General features: G+C 42.2%; 1 protein-coding gene across 2 annotated transcripts in view; it reads right to left on the minus strand.

The window, feature by feature from the left end:
• The window catches only part of GRK5 (G protein-coupled receptor kinase 5), a 171,225-nt gene that overhangs the window by 135,565 nt on the left and 28,124 nt on the right, over positions 1 to 7,536 (minus strand). The window lies entirely within an intron of this gene.

The raw sequence follows: 7,536 nt of genomic DNA on the forward strand, positions 1-7,536 counted from the left end.
AATGTCAATTGAGCCTCTCTCTGGAAACTCTGCAGATCTTCTTCCCACTCTTTTTTTGAAATAATACTGACAGGTCCCTACCTCCTAGAGCTGTGAGGATAAGATCATTAAAAACTACAAAGCAAGGTAAGCCATGCGAGTAGCTCATAAAAGGGAGCTGGGCATTTTACTTCCAGTCTGATGAAAGGATATGAGCCTGGATTACTGAAGGTAAGGAAGTGTACTGTAAAAGGGCTCTAACTAAAGAGACTTGGACATTCTTTAGGGATGGAGACAGATAGCAGGGTGCACTCTTTTAAAAAATACGTAAGTAGGTAAAAGCACTCTGAATCCACAGAATAAACATGGTAACAGTCATCTGATATTATGCACAAGGAAATATTTCTAACATTATAAAGCAGTAATACTGTAGCTGTAGAGAGTACTGAATTCTCTAAATCCACAAGCTTACATATACCACAAAATATGTATACACAACATACATTTACACTGTACAGGACATTCTGCACCTCAAATCTTGGCCATTCAGCTAGAAGAACGTGTTTGAAGGGCTGCAGATAACCAGAGGGGTAAAGGCATTTCATACGGCTGATGCTAATGTGGGCCCGAGGATCCTAGCCGCCAGGATGCTAGCAGAGCTCAGCCGGAGATCCCTGGGACAGGAGGACAGGCTGACATGAAGCCTCACAGAGGGCTGCTGATGAACCGTTCCCAGTAACTGGACTGCTGGGAATTACAAAGGTTCCACCTCAGAGGCCTTCCCGCTTCATGCCAGCCTTAAGGGTGTAACATAAAAGCCTGGTGCCCACAGGAAGCACTTGCCCTGGAACAACGTGCTTGTGGCTGTGTTTGAGAGCAGGTCTCACACGAGGCTGTGACAGAGCCTTTCCTCATCCTGGACCGCAGGGAGAGGCCACAGCGGGAATCCAGACCAAAGCACAGGTGGCCGCCCAAGTGGAAGAAAGTTGTAAGAAGCGATTATCCCAATCTTGCACCTGAAAACTCAGCCCAGGAAAATGCGTAAAGAATCTGCGTGTAAAAAGGAAAAAGGCACCTGCAAGCAGTTCTAGCCATCAGGTGAAAAATGACAATTCAGCTACACAAACTGGCCAAGAATGAGAGTGATCTGGTGGCCCAAGGAGCCATGACAGGACCCTCTGTGGAGAGAGCAGAGCAGCATGAGCTACTGGTCACTGAAAGCCAAGCTAGCAGGGACTTCCGCTAGCAAGGTGAGTCAACTGCTCATGACTTTAAAATGCCATGACATGAGTTGCAGGGAGAAAGGATTTATTGCAGCTGGCACTTATAGCTGAAAATAATTTACCTTTTGCCTTTTTACGTTAAGCTATGCATACATAGCTAGCTAAAAAACACCAAAAAATACCAGCATGACATGAAATATTGCGGTATTAACTTTAGGGGAAGATTGGTTGACTGAGCCCTTGCTGTTTTGTTCAGACCATAAGGCCTGAATGGCGTATTAGGAAGTACACTTTGGAAATATTTTTCTTCAAGCATGACATGTAAAGGTATGCCTGGAATGCACATCTTCAGATTTCCACAAGTTTTGCATTATGAACACCAGACTTTGTATTTTCCTCAGTTTTAAAATTATTTTCTAAGGTGATAATACCACAATATGGACAGTTTGGGTTACAAGAAATATTAGCCATGGTGGTCTCTCTGAGCTGATCTGACTTCCTGATAGCCCTCACAAACATTGAAATAAAAAATATAGAGAAGTTCCTAAGACCAAAATTGAGCTACGGATCTTCCCCAAGCTCAGGAATGTTTTGTAATTCTTCCAGTTGCTCGGGCCAGGTCTTCAGTTGCTGCAAATGAGCAGAAGTGGGTTTGCTGTGCCCAGACTCCTGCTCCCCACCCTCTCTAAAGAAAAGGCACAGAGCCAGGCCACACTGCAGGTCAGATCCAGCCCACAAGCCACCAGCTGCAGCTCCGTGGTCTGTTCCGACCACTGAGTATTCGGCAAGACTCTGCTGAGCTTCCCGCCCTCTCGCGAGGACGGAGGGGCAGCACTGAAACTCAAGGGAGGCAGCAGCTGTGCACAACCTTCCCGACAGACGGGGGCCGAGGGGAGGCTCTCTGGTGAGGAGAGGGGGGAGCCATAAGCAGCACTGACGGCAGGAGAAAGGAAAGTGATCTCCAAACTCCTCCTGCGCCAGCCTGTCCTTCCCCAGAGGCATGTCAATGCATACCACCACCACCCCCATTCGCTGAGGTCCCCAGAGTACTTAAACATCAGCTTCCCGGGGAGGTCCCCTTAATCTTTGCTTATAAAGGGAATAAACAGAAAGGTCAAGTGAACTGCCTGCGATGTGACTTTCCAGAAAGGAAGAAGGTAGTCACTGCAGAGGAGTGCTGAAAACACTGCCCCTCAGAACTAAACAGTCAGACAAATTAGGCCATCAACTGTCAAGCAACAGATGAGTACCAAAGCAAAAAGGTTCAACCCAGAGCCCTCAAGTCCTTCTTTAGCTACCTAGTAGTATTTAACACTTTCCTTAAACACTGTGTATACACTAAGCATTTCTCTATAACATATGGCGTCTGGTGTGTGGAGGACCTTGTGTATTAAAGATTCAATAGCACACAAGTCTCTAAAAGGAAAGCATTAGATGGACATCCAAAATGTTTGGCTTCAAATGTTGGACCAATTTGAAATTAAAACCATCCCACAAATATGTTCACCAAGAATGACATATAAAAATAAAAAACAGATATTATAGCTATGCAGGACAAATAAATGGCTTCTAGCCTATAAACATCAAGTCTTCAGCTATGTTAATTCCTCCCACCACCACAAAGGTGAAAACACAGCCAAAAATCAAAGGGAAATGCATTAGCTTCCTTTATATTAGAAGACTATGAAACCAATCCACATACATGAAAGGATTTGGGAAAAAAATCTGTAGAGAAACCTATCTTGCATTTGCACACTCCTAAGAAGCACTACAAACAATGGAGATAAAAAATGAAACTCTTTTAGAAGTAAGCCATTCAACCTAGGCATGTTCTGTTTCATTTTATTTAGAGTCTCAGCCAAGCCATAAAATTTGGATCTGACCTTTTCCCAAAGTTCAGAGCATTTTGAATCCAAAGATTTTGGTTTGGATCCAGCTCTAATGTTGTTATTGTATGGGTCAAATATCTTATTATAATGTACTAACACAATAAGAGAAAGCTCACAGACTGGCCAGGGCTCCCTCTGCCAGTTAATCACAGAAAACGTTCACAACAGTGGAAAGAAGGACAATGTAGTGGATACCAGAACTGGCCACAAATATCATAGCAGTTAGATGGCAGATTTGCAAATAATATCTATACTCTAGGTTTAGTAAATTCTGTAGGCTGAATGCCTATTAACTACTGTTACTGTGGTATCAAAAAGAACCTTCCAACTACTGTTGTATTTTTGTACTCCTTTTAGCTACCTGATTTCAGAAGTTTCCATTCATACCCTATGCAAATAAAGACATCTTCTATTCATCTCTCACCTCCTTACCAATACCGGGTGGAAAAGACTGAAGATCATGCACAATTTGAATCAAACTACATATAAACTCTAGTGTGAACTGGAACAGTCCTGTTTCTTGCAGGGACATAAATAGGAGCCGCAATTATAAGCTGGCATTGCTTTAAAAAACATCATGTAAAGTACATGAAGTTGAAAAATGTATCACAGCAATGATGACATACAGAAGTAAAGATCTTTAACATTATAATTATAATTTATATGTAAAGGTTTTACTATGAAGATCTTAAAGCACTTCTAAAATGTCTTACAGTGTCTCCATTCTGGCAGGAAACTGTGTTCATTGACAGGGAAATAGAGGTAAAGGTGATGAAATGATTTGCTACAGACTCAGCAGGACACTGACAGCATTTGGGCACAAAATAGAACTTGAGTTCTTCCCTGAGCTAGACAGGACTTATACTTCCTCAGACAAGACTTAACTATAACATAGGAAAATCATGAAATTTTCAATTGCCTGAAAGCTTACCTCATCAATAAGCCCAAATCATGACTTCCAAAGCCTAATCACTTGGCTTTTCTTCTCATTTTTATGCATTGACAGCAGCACACTTTTCTCATTTTGCTTTACATCTGTACTGCAATACGCTGATTTTAGTGCAGGGTCTCTGCCTACGCATAGACAAAGGGTTTGACCTGGTGAGTACAAATGAGAACTGGGCTTTCTTTGCAGGAACAAGTTGTTATGGTTCATTTTAAAACCCTGAAGGAAGCACAGGATGTCTAAGAAAAACATACTGTAGAGCTGAATGAATGAGGCATCAATTTCCTTGACAGAGATGTCCTGCCTGGCTGCTTTGCTCTTCTTGTATTTTTGATACACAGTTTGGTGCCTTCATTCTGTGATAGTGGGACCTCTGCCAGGTGTTGCTACAGACATTCATAGTGAATGGCTTCAAGTGTGAAATCAACCCACTTTTCTCTTTTTTTTTGAGTAGAGAACTCTCTTTGTGATCCAAATAAACTTTGAAGAAGGCTTCAAGCCAACTTCGTCACTGTTTGTTCTTACGTAACCCGACCAGGAACACTCAGTACCCAAAACTAACAACAATTCTCCTCTATACCTAAAAAACTGCATTTACTTTGAACTTATCAGTAGCAAAAGCCTGTCATCTTTGGACATCATCCACTAGAACTGCCCAAGACAACTTACTTATTATTTTTCAGTGCCGACGATAATGGACTTGGTATTGTCCACATTTATCAGAACGGATTTGTTACTCAAGATGCAGATAATAAGAAACAATTCCTTGCTTAGTGGGTCCAAATATTTTGCTGTTGAACTAAACTGACTTTTTACATTATATCCAGGCATGAAATCCATGGCTTCAGGAATTCAAAGTAATCATACTTTGCGCTCACTTTTCAGAGCAGAGATGAGACCTAACCACACAGGTTAGCTTCTGTCTTTCCTTATTGTTTGCGGCCTCTGTATTGTTTGCTCTATCACTTCTTGTCTTTACACTGATTTTTTTCCAGACTTTAACACATTATCAACAGCTGTGTCATCCTCGGTGCCCAAATTGCACTCAGTTTGCAGCAGGAGAGACGGAAGTTTTCAAGATCGACTACTACACATTTGACTGCCTCCAGGAGGAGCTCAAGAGTGACAGATCCTGCTCACTTCATTCCCCAAACAGACAGCCCTGCCACTGAGGGACTCCCCGAGCCAAATCCTCTCCCATACCAAACGGAGTCACCCTGGCCACTGGAGGCATAGCTTACATCCCAACAGGTATCCACTGCTGAATATATACATATATATATATATATATATATATATATATATATATATAAACCCCTATTTTTTGCCTAGTTTGCATAGATTCATTACAGACCCCTCCCAGAGACAGGCGGGAAAGAAGGGACAGATCTCCCTAGTCTGAAGGGAGAGCTCCTCCACATCCAGCTGGAGGGAGATGGGCAGAAACGGGTTCAGGCAGCACAGGGGAGGTTGCACACCAGCTACTTGAGGTGTTTGACTTCAGTGTGACTGGAATCATGCCAAGTGAGCAAGCTCTGTTCCCAAAAGGGGAGTTCCCAGCACAGGAGTCCCAGTGGGATGGGTTGGGTGCCTCCCAGTGGGTGCTTCAGAGGACTTCCCTGGATGTCTGGCAGAGTCTAAAGCAGACTGTGAATACTCTGCAGCAAGTAGCCCTGTTTCAGACAGCAGAGACCAGTTGTCTGCCAGGTATTGCTCTCAAACTGCTGGTCTGTTTTTTCCTCAGTGGCTTACTTAAAATCTGACTAGCAGCTGCTATCTTGAGCCAACAAAGGCACCGAAGGGCGACCATCAGCGAGAGAAGCACAGGCTGCTTTAGGGCACGCAAAGAAGCCAGAATCTCCTCCTGAAGCTGTTAACAAATTTATAACCACTCCAGAGCAGGCACAGAGGGAGAACTGTAACACGTACTCACTGGCGGGTTACACATACACAGCTGAAACTGCTGGGTGACAGTCAAGCACAAGTCCCAGAATGTTTAACCTACATAAAGGGCTTTAAGTTTAAAATGAAATGAAATAAAAACAGCATTTAACTGCACATACAGCTTGCTACCACCTCTGGTGGCCAAGCCAAAAGTATTAGGTAGAGTTAACTTTGGCTGACACCACAGCATTTACTGTTTAATTTCCTGATACTTAAAAAATAATTTTTTAAAAATATCTGTATCTTGAATATATCTGTGTTACCAGGAACAGCTCCTTATTTCTTTAACAACAGCTGTGTTCTTGAATTCACATTTCACAAATTTTTCTCCTCCTAAACTCCACTCCATACAGCAGCACCCACAGCATCTTGGCATAAACCTCCCTCCCTTGGACAAACATGTCACTAGACATTTCTGGCAGGCTGTCCTCTCATAGATAACTGGCATGCCAAACTAAGAATAGGATTAGTTGCCTCTTTAGCTACTTGGTCCAGGTGCCTGCAGAAGGTCATTTGGTGTGGTAGTTCAGCTTCTCAGAGACAGAAAGAAGAGAGATCCAGGCTGCATCTCTAGCAAATTACTAGGAACCATGTAGAAGCATGCATGGGTGTTTGGGTCAAACACAACAAAAATCAGTGCTAAGCATCAGGCTTCAGCTGTCTGGCAATCCCCGGCTAGCACAAGGAATAAACCTCCCCCCAAAATTTTAGTATGAGACAGTCAAAGCACTGCAGATTTCTCTGAATCATCTGTCTCTAGTTATTGTCAAAGAAAAATACATGGATTGGAAGATCATTGGTATGGTCCAGGGTGCAACTCCTTTTTAGGCACATATGCCTGCAGCTCTTATGTGCCTAATAAAATAGACAAATAGTACAAATTATATAATTAAAAGGTAAAATTTCAAGGAAACAAGTTAAGCCTCCACTGGAGAGTCAGATGCAGTCTAGGTGTGCTTCTTCATAAAACATTTGCAAGAGGTCCCAAAGCTTCATGATATTTTGTGGCATTCTGCAAATCATCTTTTTTTTTTTTTTTTTTTTTTTTTTTTTTTTTTTGTGAACGTATCAAGTGGCATGAGATAAAAGTCATATTCTGTGAAGAGATGCCTGAGAGGAAATAAGGAGATAGAAATTTTGCATCAAGCAAAGGAATCAAGCATTTCAAAAGGCACAATGCAAAGACAAAGGTTACATACATGTCAGACAGTATTGTGAAGCAAATGAGAGATTGAACATTAGAGGGAGGAGAGTTGGTGTACTTTGAGATGAAGATACAAGAATTTGACCTTACTGCAGTAAGAAGGCCATCTGAAAACCCTAAAAAAGGATACAGCAGCAAAGGAATCACAGCTGGGAAACTGTTGAGTAGGACTGTTGACTCTCCCAGAAATTTCAAGAGGTTTCTGTCATTAATGCAAATGAACTCTGCAACACTGTATTAAAGAGGTGATTGTGTATTTCTATGTATGAGTACGTATAAGTAAGTACAACGTAGATATGAGTTACAGAGAGAGAGTATAGAAGTGCAGTTATTCGGTGATAGGCATTTTGA

This window comes from Rhea pennata, chromosome 7 (genome assembly GCF_028389875.1).
Source record: "Rhea pennata isolate bPtePen1 chromosome 7, bPtePen1.pri, whole genome shotgun sequence".
Classification (NCBI taxonomy): Eukaryota; Metazoa; Chordata; class Aves; order Rheiformes; family Rheidae; genus Rhea; species Rhea pennata.